At 40.1% G+C, this 16673-nt stretch overlaps 1 protein-coding gene across 2 annotated transcripts in view; it reads right to left on the bottom strand.

Annotated features, from left to right (window-relative positions):
- Positions 1-16673, bottom strand: part of CENPP (centromere protein P) — a 151856-nt gene that overhangs the window by 93430 nt on the left and 41753 nt on the right. The window lies entirely within an intron of this gene.

The raw sequence follows: 16673 nt of genomic DNA, 5'->3' as shown, positions 1-16673 counted from the left end.
CACAAAATCTTGACCATCTGATTTTCGGTGACTTTTTCAGGTTGATGTTCAGTTTGAACAGTTTGTTGCTGCTTTAATATTATAATTTTTGCACAAATTCCAATGGATCATTTGTGCTACTGAATTGTGCCGCAATTTATAATCAGTCTGCGTGATTTTTTTACAGCAGCTGAGTATCTGATCAACAGTTTCATCAGCTTCTTTGCAAAGTCTGCATTTGGCATCATCAGAGGATTTTTAGATTTTGGCCTTAATGGCATTTGATGATGATGATGATGATGATGACGACGATGACTATTATTATTATTATTATTATTATTATTATTATTATTATTAACCTTTATGTATAAGCCAAAAGGATTATTAATCTTCCTTATATGGGTACCATTCAATATTCATACCCAATTATACTCATCATAACACTACACATTATATACATTAGTAACATTATCAGTTATTTATTTAAGCTATATCTATTATCAATCAATTTCACTAGGTTTAACTAGTTTTAAATTATATTCTTCCATCTATCAACCTGCATCTTTTCAATAACAAAACAATTTCATATCTTCTGCCATTTGTGGTACCAATCCTCTAATCATCTTCTTGATCAGCTTTGTATGGACTTCTCTTAGCAACTCCTTGCTTGTAAAATCTCTCATATAATCTTGATGCCCTCTTTCTGTTTCTTTATTCAGTTTGTCTTTGATTGTCAGCAGTGTTATCAATACTTTTGCTAGTAGAATTTATTTCTTTGACACCATCAATTCTTTAATTTTTTCCTCTTCTATATCCTGCCCTCTGGAATAAAATTCCTCTCCATTTACTTCCTCTTTCAGTATTCCATTCTTTCCATTTTCAGGAACAAGCCAATTACCATCAATATCAGCAGGTTTAATCTCTTTATATTCATTTTCCACTTCGGTTTTTTGAGTTTCAATCACTCCGTCTTGCATTTGATAGACATCCTCAATTTTTCCATATTTTATTGTTATGTGCTCTAAGTATTCCAGCTTTCAATCTATTTTTTCAAACATATTTGATAACTTCTGTATTTCTGAAAGTATCTTTTGCAAGTTTGCAAACACAGTTGCTCTGGCTTGGAAGGTTAATAAGATTAAGGCATAGATTCACAAAGGATGTTATTTGCACTTCAAAGGGCCATCTGTGTGTTTTCATTCTTATCACCCTTTGTTGCTTAGCAGCAAAGCCTTATGTTGCCTCGCCAAGTCAAAAACAACCCATGGAAGAACAAAGGCCTCCCAGCCTTCGAGCAGCGGTAACGCTGGTAAAAAAATTCTTTGTGTATCTTTGTAGCTTGTATTTCAAATTAGAAAAAAGAGTCCAATCTTTAAATGAATTAGAAAAATACGCACAGCAATGAAAAAGGAAGACGTTAGCCTATAAATTACAGATAATCATAAATAGAAAGAAGAAAACTTAATCCATCCATTTCAAAAGGCTTGTATACATTCCATCCATGAAGATAGCATTTAAAAAGTAAGATAACCACTGTCCAAAACCATTCTGAATTTAATTCCGCCACTTGACTCTTCTATTCTTCAATTTAAATTAATTTTAAAGCTTTTATAGGCAGTCTCTTTTTAAAACAGTAAAAGTTCCTCACCAGCTGGAAACACTTTCACTTTCCATATCCTTCCGTTTTGGAGTCATCCTGACTTCATCAGCCTTGGCTGGATTTTTTACCGCCGGTTTGAAAAACTTCTCTTGCTTCTTTCAGGGATTTTGCGATATCCCTGAGATCAGCAAGATGTATTCTTCCTGTTCACCGTCTCTTCAGGAGGGTTTAGGTCCATTTGGACCACCCAGTGGCAAAAGCTGCGGTCTCTGAACATCGAGACCGCACGACTATATTGTCGCGACCTTGGCTCCTCCCCTCCTTGTACTATACTTTTTGATGTAACATAGGTCTGTGCATTTTTTACAGCAGCATCACGTTGTTGGCTTGTGTTCACCTTGTAATCCACCAAGACCCAGAGATCCTTTTGGCATATACAGCTGCCAAGTATGATTCTCTCCCCACTGATTTTTTCTATCCAGTATAGGATGTTGCATTTGTCCTGCTGAAATCTGTGTTGCTGTTTTTTGACGTTTATTTATTTATTTGATTGATTGATTGGATGTATGGCATATCATACATGGACTAGCAATATGTATTAACATAAACAATAAAATATAGGTTTATTTATATAAATATAAATAGATAAATATTCTGCCCCTTGATCCAACTGGCCAAGATCCTCCTGAATTTTGATTCCATTTCTTAGATCTTTATTATTTGCTTTCAGGGGGAAAAGTATTGGATAGGGCAGGGCTGCCACACATAAATAACACTTCCTAACTCTTGTCAGATGGCAATTATTTAAGGGAATAGTCTAGGAGCATGATTTGGTCAGGTTGGTAGATGTCCTTACTGAAAGGCAACTTAGCAGATAACCTGGTCCTGTGCCATATATGCTTTAAAGGTAAGGACCATCATCTTGAATTGCAGTCAGAAAGAAATTGAAAATCAGTGCAGCTTGCCGACAAAGGTATTACATGGGCAAACCTAGAGCCCCCCCCTTTACTGTGTGTTCTGGATCAGTTGAAGTTTCTGGATGGGTTTCAAGGGTAGCTCAATGTAGAATGTGTTGCACTAATCCAAATGGGAAGTGACCAAGGCATGAGTGACCATGAGCAAGGCCTCCCGATCAAGGAAATTATTATTTTATTTATTTGTACGATTTATAGGCCGGCCAATCCCGGAGGACTCCGGGCGGTTTACAACAAAGGGGGGAAAAAGAAATAATAAAATGAAAATAAAAACAAGTTAAAATCAACACACATACATTCATTATGATCGGGGCTGGACCTCAACAATGAGGTCAACAGCCCCAGGCCTGCCGGAATAGCCAGGTTTTAACAGCTTTTCTGAAGGCCATGAGAGTGGGTAAGTTCCGGATTTCTGGGGGTAGCTCATTCCAAAGGGTTGGAGCAGCCACAGAGAAGGCCCTCGTCCGGCCGACATTATCTGGCTGACGGCATCTGAAGGAGGCCCACCCTGTGTGATCTCACCGGCCGTTGGGAGGAATGTGGCAGTAAGCGGTCTCGCAGGTATACTGGCCCTAAGCCATGTAGGGCTTTAAAGGTAATGACCAACACCTTGAATTGCGTCCGGAGACCAATAGCTAGCCAGTGCAGCTCGCGGAGGATAGGTGTAACGTGGGTGTACCTAGGTACACCCAATATCGCTTGCGCAGCTGCATTCTGGACTAGTTGCAGTCTCCGAACACTTTTCAAGGGTAGCCCCATGTAGAGTGCGTTGCAGTAATCCAGCCTTGAAGTGACTAGGGCATGAGTGACAATTTGGAGTGCCTCCCGATCCAAGTAGGGCCGCAATTGATGCGCCAGGCGAACCTGGGCAAAGGCCCCCCTGGTCACAGCCGACAAATGGTGTTCCAGTGTCAGCTGTGAATCCAGGAGGACTCCCAAATTGCGGGCCCTCTCTGAGGGGTGTAAGTTTTCACCCCCCAGGATCAAGGATGGACTGTCTAGACTGTCCTTCGGGGACAACATCCACAGCCACTCAGTCTTGTCGGGATTGAGTACGAGTTTGTTCACCCCCATCCAGATCCTGACAGCTTCCAGGCATCGGCACATCACGTCCGCTGCTACACTGAGTTGGCACGGGGCAGAGAGGTACAATTGTGTATCATCAGCATACTGATAATACTTAACCTTGTGCTGTCAAATGATCTCGCCCAGCGGCTTCATGTAGATGTTAAGTAGAAGGGGGGACAAGACCGAGCCCTGCGGCACACCACATTTAAGTGGCCTAGGGGTCGACCTCTGTCCTCCAACCAACACCAACTGCGACCTGTCAGAGAGGTAAGAGGAGAACCACCGTAAAACGGTGCCTCTCACTCCCATCTCCTCCAAACATCGTAGAAGGATACCATGGTCGATGGTATCAAAGGTCGCTGAGAGGTCAAGAAGCACTAGGATAGAGGAAAGTCCTCTATCTCTGGCCCGTCAGTGCGACCAAAACGGTTTCTGTACTGTACCCAGGCCTGAAACCAGATTGAAAGGAGTCTAGATAATCTGCTTCATTCAAGGTCCGTCGGAGTTAAAGCGCCACCACCTTCTCAACAACCTTTCCCAAAAAAGGAAGGTTGGAGACAGGATGATAGTTCTTATGAATAGCTGGGTCCAGAGAAGGCTTCTTGAGGAGGGGCCTTACCACCGCTTCCTTTAATGGTTGTGGGAAAGACCCCTCCTGTAAAGATGCATTCGTAATCATCTGGAGCCAGCCTTGTGTTACCTCCCTGCTGGTTGAGACCAGCCAGGAGGGGCACGGGTCCAGTAAGCAGGTGGAGGCACTTATCGCTCCCATGGCCTTGTCCACTTCCTCAGGGGTGACAAACTTGAACTCATCCAAGCAAATCTGACTAAGACTCTCCCTCGGCATCTCAGCTGGTGCTGCCCAAGTAGAGTCCAGGTCTGCCCGAATGTGAGTGATTTTATCCGACAGAAACTGAACAAACTCCTCAGCTCTTCCCTGCAGGAGTTCCCGCGCTTCCTCACCTTTCAGGAGGGAGCGGGTCACCCTAAACAGGGCAGCTGGGCGAGATTCCGCGGATGCAATAAGAGCAGAGAAATGTGCACATTTTGCCACCCGTATCGCCACTAAATAAGTCCTAATAAAGGCTCTTAATAGTGTTCGGTCCGATTCGGAGTTACTGGCCCTCCAGCGTCGCTCTAGGCGTCTCTTTTGGCGCTTCATCTCCCGGAGTTCCTCGGTAAACCAAGGTGCCCTCCTGGATCCACTGCCGCGGAGAGGCCGCAAAGGCGCAATCCGATCTAGTGCCTCAGCCGCCGCAACATTCCATACCGCGACCAAGGACTCTGTCAGATTGTGCGCAAGGGAGTCAGGTATCCCTCCAAGCTCCTTCTGAACTCCTTCCGGGTCCATCAGGCACCTGGGGCGGAACCACTTAATCTGCTCCACCTCCCTGCAATGGGGGAGTAGCTTCCCAAAGTCGAGCCTCAGGAGAAGGTGATCTAACCATGACAAGGGCGAGATCTCTATTCCCCTTAATTCAAGATCACGTCTCCACTGCCCCGAGAGAAATACAAGGTTGAGTGTGTATCCCGCTCTATGAGTTGGACCCTGAACTACTTGGGTCAAGTCCATGGTTGTCATGGAAGCCATAAACTCCTGCGCCCCATCAGAGTGTTCACCTAAGGATGGCAAGTTAAAGTCCCCCAGTACCATTAGCCTGGGGAACTCCACCGCCAGCCCGGCTACCGCCTCTAGGAGCGCAGGCAGGGCTGTTGTGACGCAGCTGGGAGGTAGGTACGTCAGAAACAAGCCCAACTGAACCCCTAGGTCCAACTTCAAGAGGAGAGACTCACACCCCACAATCTCTGGGGTAGGGATCCTGCGAGGAGCTAACGACCTTCTGATAATAACTGCCACTCCCCCACCCCTTCGCTGGTGTCGCAGTTGGTGCAGCACCTGAAGCCCCTCTGGGCACATTTCTGAGAGGGGAACTCCTTCCTCTTGGCCCAGCCAGGTTTCAGTTATACATGCCAGGTCTGCCTCCCCGTCTAATATTAAGTCCCGCACGAGGAGAGCTTTGTTTACTACAGACCTGGCATTTAGCAGCAACAACCTGAGACCAGGGCCTTGATCTCCCCTGTCACCAGGCCCTTGAGTTGAGCCAGCAGAGCCGGAACAAGGAATTGCTGTGATGTAGCAAGTCATTCTTCCCCGGTAATGGCCAGCCCTACAGCTCCTATCATATTTGCCCCTCCCGGTCGTAACCGGAATGCTCCGACTCTCCCCCATCCCCGTAGACCCCCTCCCCCTCCCATGACCCCCATTCTTTTCGACAGGCCATGCACATCATTCATCTCAGGACAGGGGCGAATCTGGGCCCCCATTTCCTTCTGCGTCTGCACTCAGTGGAGGGGGCTCCAGTCGCAACTCGGTCCTACCATACACAACAAGCAGACACTCTCCTCATACACATCCCACAATAATTATTAAAATACAAAATAGTGGTATAAAAATTAATCAAATTAAAAAGTGGGAACATTGTCTTCACATTCATACACACATACACTCAGCACACAGGGTAAAACGCAGTTCTTAACCCGCAGAGGTGGTTAGCGTAATTTAGAAGTGGGTGGAATTTGGTAACAGTTTGAGAGAGGGGGAGCTGTCACTCTTCTCCCCTGCAGAGTCCAGAAGAATACAAAAGTCTGAAAGTCTGAAGTGGCTGAGGGGGCCGACGTTAGCTGGGGGGGCAGGCTCCCTGTCCATGTCCTTCTCGTCCCCTGTCCTCTCCTTCTATGAAGGTTGTGCACCAGAGGACGAAGCGCAGAGCTACCGGCATGGCCAGAGATCTCCATGACCGCTGCAGTAGCCGGAGCGACGAGCGGGGAAATCTCTCAAGTCAGCGCCATCCAAAAATTGAAACGGAGGAGAGAGAAGAGAGAAGAGGGAGGGACCGCTTCAAGGACCAGGAAGATGGCGGCACTGAGGGCGAGGGCTGCTGGAGAAGCAATGTTGCCCGAAGAGGTGTGCCCCGGACAATGGCGGATAGCAGTGGCAAACAGCAGCGAGAAGTCAGCTGTAGCGTCTCAGAAAAGCTGAAGTCTCAGGAAAGCCAAGATCGCAGCAGCCAGATTGTTGGGGCAGAAGAACGAGGCCCGCAGCGGTGGTAGCCAGGAGGCAGAGAGACCGCAATGGAGAAAGAGGGGGGGGTGTACCTGGGACAGCAGCGGCAGCAGCGATAAACAGACCGGCCGCCCAGTTCCACGACACCCCAGCACCAACTCACCAACCCCGGGAGGCTGTAGTGGCTGTAGGGCGGCTGTAGAGCACAAGCAAAGCTGGAATTCGACGCACCAGTACAAGCCCAGCGGCGCCCTGTGGTAGCGAGCTAAGGCCACGGCAATCAGGATTGGAGATGCCGTCCGAAAGCCGTTCAGAGCAGCGTTCTTCCAGCAGTGTTCCCCCAGCTAATTGGCTTTTCCGAAACCCTCTTGCCTTGGTCTTACAGAATCTTCACTTTCGGCAGGTTCTGGCTTTGGTTCAGATTAGTTTTTGGCCGTTTCTTTTCCTTCTCAGAGCCTGAGCGGCAAGCTCAGGCAGCCATTTTCCTTGCGCATGCGCAACTATTCTACCTCCATTATGGGTTTATACAGTTTAATGCAGCAATTTCTATTCTTTAAAGAAGCAAAAATTCAGTTGCGTAAGGAAGTATGGCTCTCAGATGGTCACACGTAAATACAGTGATACCAAATCATCTGCTACCAGTGCGGGTAGTCCTCATTTAACAATGGTAATTGGGACTGGCAACTCAGTTGCTAAGCAATGCTGTTGTAAAGCACAATATCACATGAAAGCACCAACTTGCCAAAGCAGCTCTAGCAGTTCCAGTGGCTGTTATTAGATGATTCCCTGGGATTGACTCTGCTGGTTGGAAGCTGGCAGTGAAAATTGCAAATGGTGATCTTCTAACCGCAGGATGCTGCAAAGTCAGAACTGCAAGCCAGTTTAGCCTGCCTAGAGCTGTAATCCAGTACTCCCTCAGCATAAAATAAGTTTCATTGATCTCAGTGATGTTCATATTTGAGTGTTTGACTGCATGTGAAACTTGCTATTTTATTATTTGTTCATGCTTTTGTAATTTATGCAAATAATAAATAACTCTCATTCAAAATTTAAATTGAAGTCTGAGTAATATTTTATACAAAATCAATAGAATAGGTGCTTACTGCCAAATTCAGAAACAATTACTGAATGCATTTCATACAGTATTTCTATGTATAGTATATTACATTCATATTGTAAAACATTAAAGTTCATAGACAGGGAACTCTTTTTGCACTCTCTCCTATTCAGTAAAGTTTGAATCTGTTTTTTATTTGTTTCTGGAGAGACTTGACGTCTGAGAACAAAGCTACTAACAGGAAACATATGGAAAAGTTCTACAATAACTGAACAACTGACTTCAACTCCAAATGCCACGTATCACATTCCAGTGTCTCAACCAATCTAGGAAAAAAGCTTGCAGCACTTACTTTATAAATTCAATAAGCTGCTAGATGAAGTTTAAAAAAATTAATAGACTTTTAAACAAGGGGGGAAATAAACAGTTTGTTAACCAACATAGATAATGAGTTTGTTCATATATTAAATTAACTAAGTGGCTAATTATTTCATAACATTACCTCAACAGCATATGCTGCCAGGAAAGAAACTTGCTGTAGCTTGTTTATAAGAGGAGAATATTTTAGTACAGATGTAAGTTAAGAGTTATTAACTATAAAATTGCTAGGAGCCATCAAAAAACAAGCTGCTATTTCCTAGACCTTATTTGATACATTAACACAGAATGCAAGTTTTAGAACACTTCAATAGCACGTATAGAGCTTCTGATTTAGTATTGCAAATGTTCAGCATTAAAAATGAGGTCACAAATATTGGTTTGCCTCGCCCCTAACCAATGTTGTGTTCACTGTCCTTATGAAGGACAGTATTATAGTTTTATTTGTGTACTCCATGTCTAAGGAATGTTCAGAATCCTCAGTGGCCAAGAGGAATAGTGGGAACAAATTATTGTTTTCTTTTCTTCCTGTAAGGAACAGGACTTTGCTAGATAACTTCTGGTTTTCTTAATTTCAGCTGGAAAATTATTTTATTAGAATTCTCTGAAAAAAAGGGATAAAAAATTCCAGCATGGACAGAAGAGATGGCTACTTTATTAAAGTTCCAGAAAAAGTGCATAGTTAATGAAGAATTTTAATCATCATAAAAAACACTGCTAGCAATGCAGTTGTGAAATACTGGGAACACATATAAAACCAACCATTTGTTCCTGCTGCAATAGATTTTTCTCAAATACCATAATCCAGAGGTTTTAATTATTTTATCCATGAATATAACATGAAAAATGTATTAGTTTAATTAAAATGAATGAACTTAATTAGCAAAAAAATAATGCATTTATTTAAAATTAGTGAATTTAAAAAAAAACATTTCAAATTATTTTTAGAGAAAAGAATAGTAAGCAACTGATTGTAACCTTTCATTTATAAAAATGTGATTAAATGTTTGAAGTTTCAATTTGTTAGAATATTCATGACTGGGAGAGACATGGTAACAAGGTCAGCCAATGAACGGGCATAGCAACTAAGTCAGCCAATAGGAGCTTAAACAGGTCTGAGTCTGTGCTGAGAATCGAAACTGAAACTACTCTGTCTTCTCTGAATGAAACTGTTTTCTCCTGCTTGTGTTCTGCTTGTAACTTCTACCTTGAAAGAATCTACTATTGGTATTGTACATTTATTCATCTGTTATTATGTATATAAAGAAGTTAATGAATCCAGCTGATTCAGTTATCGGTGTGTGCTTTCTGGATTTGATTTTTCTGTAATAAACTCTGATACAATTCACTTTTACTCAGTCAATTATTGCTTTGCATTTTCTTACGCTCCACATATGCAAGAATGCCAAGAGTCTTAACAGAATTGACTCCTTTATCTAACCAGGAAAAAAGGTCCACATTTGTTTTTGTATTTTGCAGCTTTACAACAAATTATGACACCACTCTGCAGCAGGTCAGATTGCAACAAATGCAATATTAAGTCTGACAAGCATACTTCCCTGCTTTTTTTGCAGTTAGCTTGTGGGCCCAGTTTATATTAACCCCATTTATCTTTCCTCCTAACAGAAAATTTCACACAAATGTTCTTTATGTTTGCCTCGCATGGCTAAATTATCCCAGAAATATTAATCAACAAACAACAAATCATTCGGAGCAGAATTACTGCCAAGTCTCACATTATCTCTCCTTTTGTGGCTGTTTGCTTGCCTTTTATATCCTGGGCTATTCAACTTATATTCAGATGCTAAATGGTTTGTCTTTGAAATATTATGAGTTCAAACCATCCATTTTGAGTGTTTTAAGCATGAAAGAAAACTTGGCTCTTTAGAAGGCATTGTTTTCAGAATTCTAACTGACTGAGATAGTGTAACTGGCCTTGTTTTGCAACATGTGACTGGATTTTTCTTCCAAAACCTTTTCCAGCCTAGACGTTCAGCAAAACTCATTTCCCTACTGCTTCTGCTTTAGATTCAAGTAGAAGTAGAAGAAAAAAATAATTAAGCAAATGGCAGATAAAAGGAGACTGCTTGCAGTGGCATAATTGTCAATCTGCCTCAAAAGCTACTCTTAAAACCTTTCACAGATGGATAAGTTATATGATGTTTGTGCTTTATTTATGTGTGCTTTATTTTATTCTACAGAAAGCTCATTCAACAGTGTTTGCATTCATACATACTAGTTTATTTGATACGCAATCATTGCTAAAGTAACTGATGTTATATAAATGTAAACAAATAATAGAAAAAAGCAATTAACAGAAAGCTGATTTGTGGAACTTTTATATGTATATTTTATGCAGGCTCTGAAATGTTTCCTTATACCTGCAGCCAGTAACTCTGATTATGTGTAAACAAAATAATTAGGAAAGAACAACAATTACTTTTGTATGTCTTACATCTGAAAGTCAGATGTTTGTGGGTGGAATCATCAAAAACTAGCAGGTTAAAATATTGTGTGATTTTCAAATGCAAACTGAAAAAGTCTTGGCTTATAACACACCAAATTTAATGGTGGTTGAAAATATGAAAGATGGATAGTTGATGTGGCAATATTAGGAGATAGCAGAATACAAGACGGAAAATTGGAAAGTATCAAGATCTGAAAACTGAAGTTGAAAGATTATGGCATAAACCAGTCATGGTGATCCCCGAAATTACTAGCACATGGGGTACCATACCAAAAAATATTGGACAGCATTTACAAAATTTCCATCTATCAGTTACAAAAAACCACATTGTTTGGATCCACACCTACTAGAGTACTTATTGAATACAGCAATTGTGTTAACACCATAAACAATAACATATGTCTACCCCAGGCTCTTGGGAAGGGCTCAACAGGTGGATAAAAAAGCCAAGTCCATTATTATTATTATACAATTGTATCACAGCGGCCCGTTGTTTCGCCGGATTTGGCATTGGTTACTAGTCGGGCCTCACCCAGGGGCCTAGGATGTCGTAACATATTTTCGTAATATGCGTGCAGATCCAAGCAGTGCGGCTTTTTGCATTTGACTGATGGTGATTTTGTCAATTTTTAACTGTTTTAAATGTAATTCCAGTGCTTTTGGAATAGCACCCAGTGTGCCAATTACCACTGGAATTACCACTGCTGGTTTGTGCCATAGTCGTTGAATTTCGATTTTTAAGTCCTGGTATTTTGCGATTTTTTCATGTTCCTTCTCGGCAACCCTGCTATCACCTGCTATTGCGATGTCTATGATTGTGACCTTATTTTTCTCAACCAGTGTGATGTCTGGTGTATTATGCGCCAGCATTTTGTCCGTTTGTATACGGAAATCCCACAAGATCTTGACCATCTGATTTTCGGTGACTTTTTCAGGCTGATGTTCCCACCAGTTTGTTGCTGTTTTAATATTATAATTTTTGCACAAATTCCAATGGATCATTTGTGCTACTGAATTGTGCCACAATTTATAATCAGTTTGCGCGATTTTTTTACAGCAGCTGAGTATGTGATCAACAGTTTCATCAGCTTCTTTGCAAAGTCTGCATTTGGCATCATCAGAGGATTTTTCGATTTTGGCCTTAATGGCATTTGTGCGGATAGCTTGTTCTTGCGCAGCCAGGATTAGTGACTCTGTTTCTTTCTTTAATGTACCTGTTGTTAACCATAACCAAGTTTGTTCACTGTCCACTTTATCTTTTATTTTTTCCAGAAATTGGCCATGCAGTGCTTTGTTCTGCCAACTCTCCATTCTTGATTTTATCACATCTTTTCTGTATTCTTGTTTCGTCTGTTGGGCCTTCAGTAGATTTTTGTTCTTTACTTCGATTAATAGATGTTCTTGACTTTCTTTTAAATAATCAGCCAGTGCATGTTTTTCTTCTTCAACTGTTTGCTTCACTTGTAATAATCCTCTGCCACCTGATTTTCGGGGCAGATATAGTCTATCTGTATCACCACGTGGATGTAAACTGTAGTGCATTGTCATTAGTTTCCTGGTTTTTCAGTCCAAAATGTCCAAATCAGCTTGTGTCCAGTTAACTATACCAGCTGTGTATCTTATAACTGGTATTGCCCAGGTATTTATGGCCTTGATTGTATTTCCACCATTCAATTTAGATTTCAAAATTTTCCTAACTCTGTTGGTGTACTCTCATCTGACAATAGTTTTTACTTCTCCATGCTTGATGTTATCCAACTGCAGAATGCCTAAGTATTTGTAGGCTTCATTTTCGTTGCATTTAATTAGTTGGCCATTGGGCATTTCAATTCCCTCACATGCAGTGATTTTGCCCCTTTTTATGGATACAGTGGCGCATTTTTCCATGCCAAACTGCATTGAAATATCGGTGCTGAATACTCGGACTGTGTTTGTCAATGATTGGATTTCTATTGCTGACTTTCCATAGTTTTAAATCATCCATATATAGTAAATGCGAATTTTTTTCAGCTTCTTTGGCTGTTTGGTAGCCTAATTTCATTTTTTTTAAGATTACTGAAAGTGGGATCATTGCGATGATGAAGAGAAGAGGTGAAAGTGAATCACCCTGGAAAATTCCTCGCTTGATATTAACCATTCCGTAGATCTCATTTCCTACTGCCAACTCAGTTCTCCATTGTTTCATCGCCTTTTCAGTAAATTATTATTATTATTATTATTATTATTATTATTATTATTATTATTATTATTATTGACTGTGGCAAAAGATAATAGAACTACTATGACAAAAAAAAGCAAAGATAGTACTAATAATAATAGGTGGCTTCATACAATTCCTAAATATCTTCATGAGTTATTAAAACAATTGGCACTGACAAACTCACCATCAGTCTAATTGCAAAAGGTATCTTTACTTGGAATAGCTTATACCCGTAACAATTATATTAATATTATTAAGCAACATCCGCCTATCCCAGGCCCTTAAGAAGGACTTAATTGGCAGATAAAAATGCCAAGGGCAATTTAAATATCTGGCTGGCTGTGTGATCAACCATAATTTTTAATTTGGTGAAATGGTTTTGCATTGTTTCCTAACAGGAAACAATATTTCTATATTATGTTTTAATATTTTAGTAAATATACTAAAAGTCATGCTGGCTAATTTTTGGGAAATCAGCTGAAGGTATTAATCAAGGTAGAGTATTATCCTATCTACTTTCACAGTTCTGGGGTTAAAAATAAGTGAGCATTAGCAATTTCCTATGACCTGAACATTTCAAATATTTGTAGTTTTATTTCAAATGCAGGTAAGTTGAAATATTTTATCTGCGTATTTAAAGGGGGCTTGTTTTGTTCCGTCTTTGAAACAAATACTTGTCTTTTATGCATGCCCCTACATTATAATCAGCCTGTTCCTTCTCTACCTAAAAGATGATTTGCTAGTATGCTTAGAAGCAAACCATATCTTTGCATAGATACTGAAAGAATGTTTTGACATGAAAATCAATACAATACAATGTAATACAATACAATACAATAGCAGAATTGGAAGGGACCTTGGAGGTCTTCTAGTTCAACCCCCTGCCTAGGCAGGAAACCTATATCGTTCCAGACAAATGGCTATCCAACATCTTCTTAAAGACTTCCAGTATTGGGGCATTCACACCTTCTGGAGGCAAGCTGTTCCCCTGATTAATTGTTCTGTCAGGACATTTCTCCTCAGTTCTAAGTTGCTTCTGTCCTTGATTAGTTTCCACCCATTGCTTCTTGTTCTACCCTCAGGTGCCTTGGAGAATAGTTTGACTCCCGCTTCTTTGTGGCTACCCTGAGATATTGGAACACTGCTATCATGTCTTCCCTAGTCCTTCTTTTCATTAAACTAGACATACCCAGTTCCTGCAACCGTTCTTCATATGTTTTAATGCAATATGTTTTAAAGCAATAGTGACCTGATTGATTTATGAAAAAAAAAGTTAACTGGAGGCATAAACAGAGTAGCTCCTCTCCTTTGGTTGCTGTCTTTTATGTATTCCAATTGTTTCCAACACTTACTGGTCATTATACACATATACATTATACACAGGGGCATGTATACTCAATTATTCCACACAAAATTAACAATTAAAAGCAATAATTAGTTACATGGAGCTGAAGCTAAGTAAGACAATGCAACATTTTAAAACGTGGTGTATATTAAGCTTATAATATACCAAATTAAATTGCACTAAAAGCTGTTAAATTACTTTGAAATGTACAGAAAAGATACAGTTTATTAAAGGATCTGAATACATAAATAGGGATGGTCAAGAATGGAAAAGGTATGAAAGGAGAATCTGAATAAGTCATGTTATAAATGGAAGGACTATCTTAGCCTGACCTTGGAAAATTTCTTTACTACTGATTTGGCCGCACAATGCTTCTGTGCATGCACAGAAGCGTCTGGGCAGGTGGGCGGAGCTTCCCACCGCTACTACTGGTTCAGCCAATCCAGGCCGAACTGGCAGCAACCCATCTCTGGATCTGCACCATAAGCCACAAAGGCCTTTATATGTCAAAACATTCATTCATTATATGTCAAAACATATATTGTTTGGTCATGGTTGGCTTACTGTGCAGAAAGTCAACCATGACCAAACAATGCTTGTTTACTGCTATACTATGTTCCTATGCAATATACATTCAATAGTATTAAAATTAAAACAAAATGCATCATAGTATCACAAAAGATTACAATGAATTAAGTAATTGGCAGAAAATATAAACATGTCAAAAGTGAGTTGAAAAGAGGAAAAATTATCCATGAAATTCATAGGAAGACGGACTGGATGGACATATTAGTCTTCAGTGTGGACCTAAAAGATCTAATTGGAAATTACTCCAATATTAAGGGAGGTAGAGACAAATTCAGAAAGGATTCTTTAAGTACAAGCAGAAAGTTTCTATTAATGACTGTGTTTCCCCATTCTATGACTTAAAATAGGTACAGCAGGATGATTAGCATTGTCTTCTAGTAATTTCCTTGAAACACTTAAGAATCTACTTGATGCCATAAGGCACCCAGAATTGATCATTTTAGTGGATCTTCTTCACTTGCAGGAAGGGATATATGACTTGAGAGAAGTTTAAAATGTAGGATAATATAACCATAGGGCCCATTTCTAATTAAACGCCTTAGTGGTTAATAGTCTTTAATTTCCTGGTTTCTTTTCAGAGGCATCAATCATGCAATACATTGTAGCAATTAAAGGGCACAAAGTCAATTGGACGCAGAATAAAATCGGGTAGGTGTTCAAAACTCTACCTACATGGACTTTTGTAATCTAATATCCAGAACAATATGAAGCCCTTCAAAGCTTTATGTGTGGACCCCAAAGCTGTTATGGAAATTGCTGGTAAATTATAATACAATGAGACATAAATGGAATTTTTAAAAATATATGGGAGAGTATATAACTAAATTTGAATTTAAAGTTAATAACTTTTGCTTTCAATTTTCCCCATGAACCTCTTCTCCCAATTTTTGGAATATAGCCTTCAGAGGCCCCATGTGAAGATAGTGCAGTAATGTAGATTTTGTTCCTCTTCAACAACACCATTCTATCTGCTCAGTGTCATCCAGAGGCTCTTTCCCAGGTGGCTAGCCGATTAATGAATTCTAGCTGTATCAGACTGTCAACTCAAAGTTAAAACCGCCAAGATTATGCTGTGGTATACAAAAAATTTCCAACATAAACTGTAATTAATATAGAGTACAAGCCAGAAGGGTAGTTACTGGGAAGGTTTTGTATATGTTTCGATATATTTCAGTTTGTGTATCCCCAATATCAACAAGTATTGTGTTGATGCATGTGCCTTAGCTTTGTTTGCATCACAGTAGATGTAAAGAAAATTCTGGGTACAAATACAAAAACATTGCTTTCAGCAGAGAAGTTATGCTAGTTCTATTATATAAGTTCCCTCCTAATGAAGCAATTATCATCCTACTTAACAGTAGTTGCAAAAAAACTCATAATCCGTCTTCCTTCCTTAATACAACAATAATCCCTTCAGCCCCTTATTCCACTTTCTTTTTCAATAATCAAATTCAAAAATCTCAATTTCAGTTTTTTTCCCATTTTCAGTTCATAGAAGATTTTGAGGCCCACGGAAACTGTGACTGTTGTGTATTTTAAAGTGTTGTTTTGTGTATTTATCCCCTTCCCTTGTTTATTGTAAGCCGCCCGGAGTCCTTCGGGAGTGGGCGGCATACAAGACCAATAAACATAAACTCTTATAAAAGTACATATTGCTTTGTTCCCTGACCAGCTAGTTCTACCATCTTCACAATCCATTCTTCCATTGTAGAAATTTCAGTATGTCTCCCCCTTTGTGCAAATAATAATCTTGCTGCAGTTATCATATAAAATCAGTCTTCTTTAGACTTTTTAATTGACTATCCATTAGTCCCAATAAAAAAGAGTTCTGGTTTCATCTTGATATTACTATTCAAAAGTCTTTGTATCATATGTATACTGGTATGTCAGTTAAGCCACACCTCGATAGAAAAGGAATTTGAAAAAAAGAGTCTAGAATTTTGTTACTCTATA

Source organism: Thamnophis sirtalis, unplaced genomic scaffold (assembly GCF_051295495.1).
Source record: "Thamnophis sirtalis isolate CommonGarterSnake01/CBP01778 unplaced genomic scaffold, rThaSir2_p1.2 scaffold_3, whole genome shotgun sequence".
In the NCBI taxonomy this organism is placed as follows: Eukaryota; Metazoa; Chordata; class Lepidosauria; order Squamata; family Natricidae; genus Thamnophis; species Thamnophis sirtalis.
The sequence above is the reverse complement of the archived record's forward strand: the minus strand, read 5'-3'. Positions and strand labels throughout refer to the sequence as shown.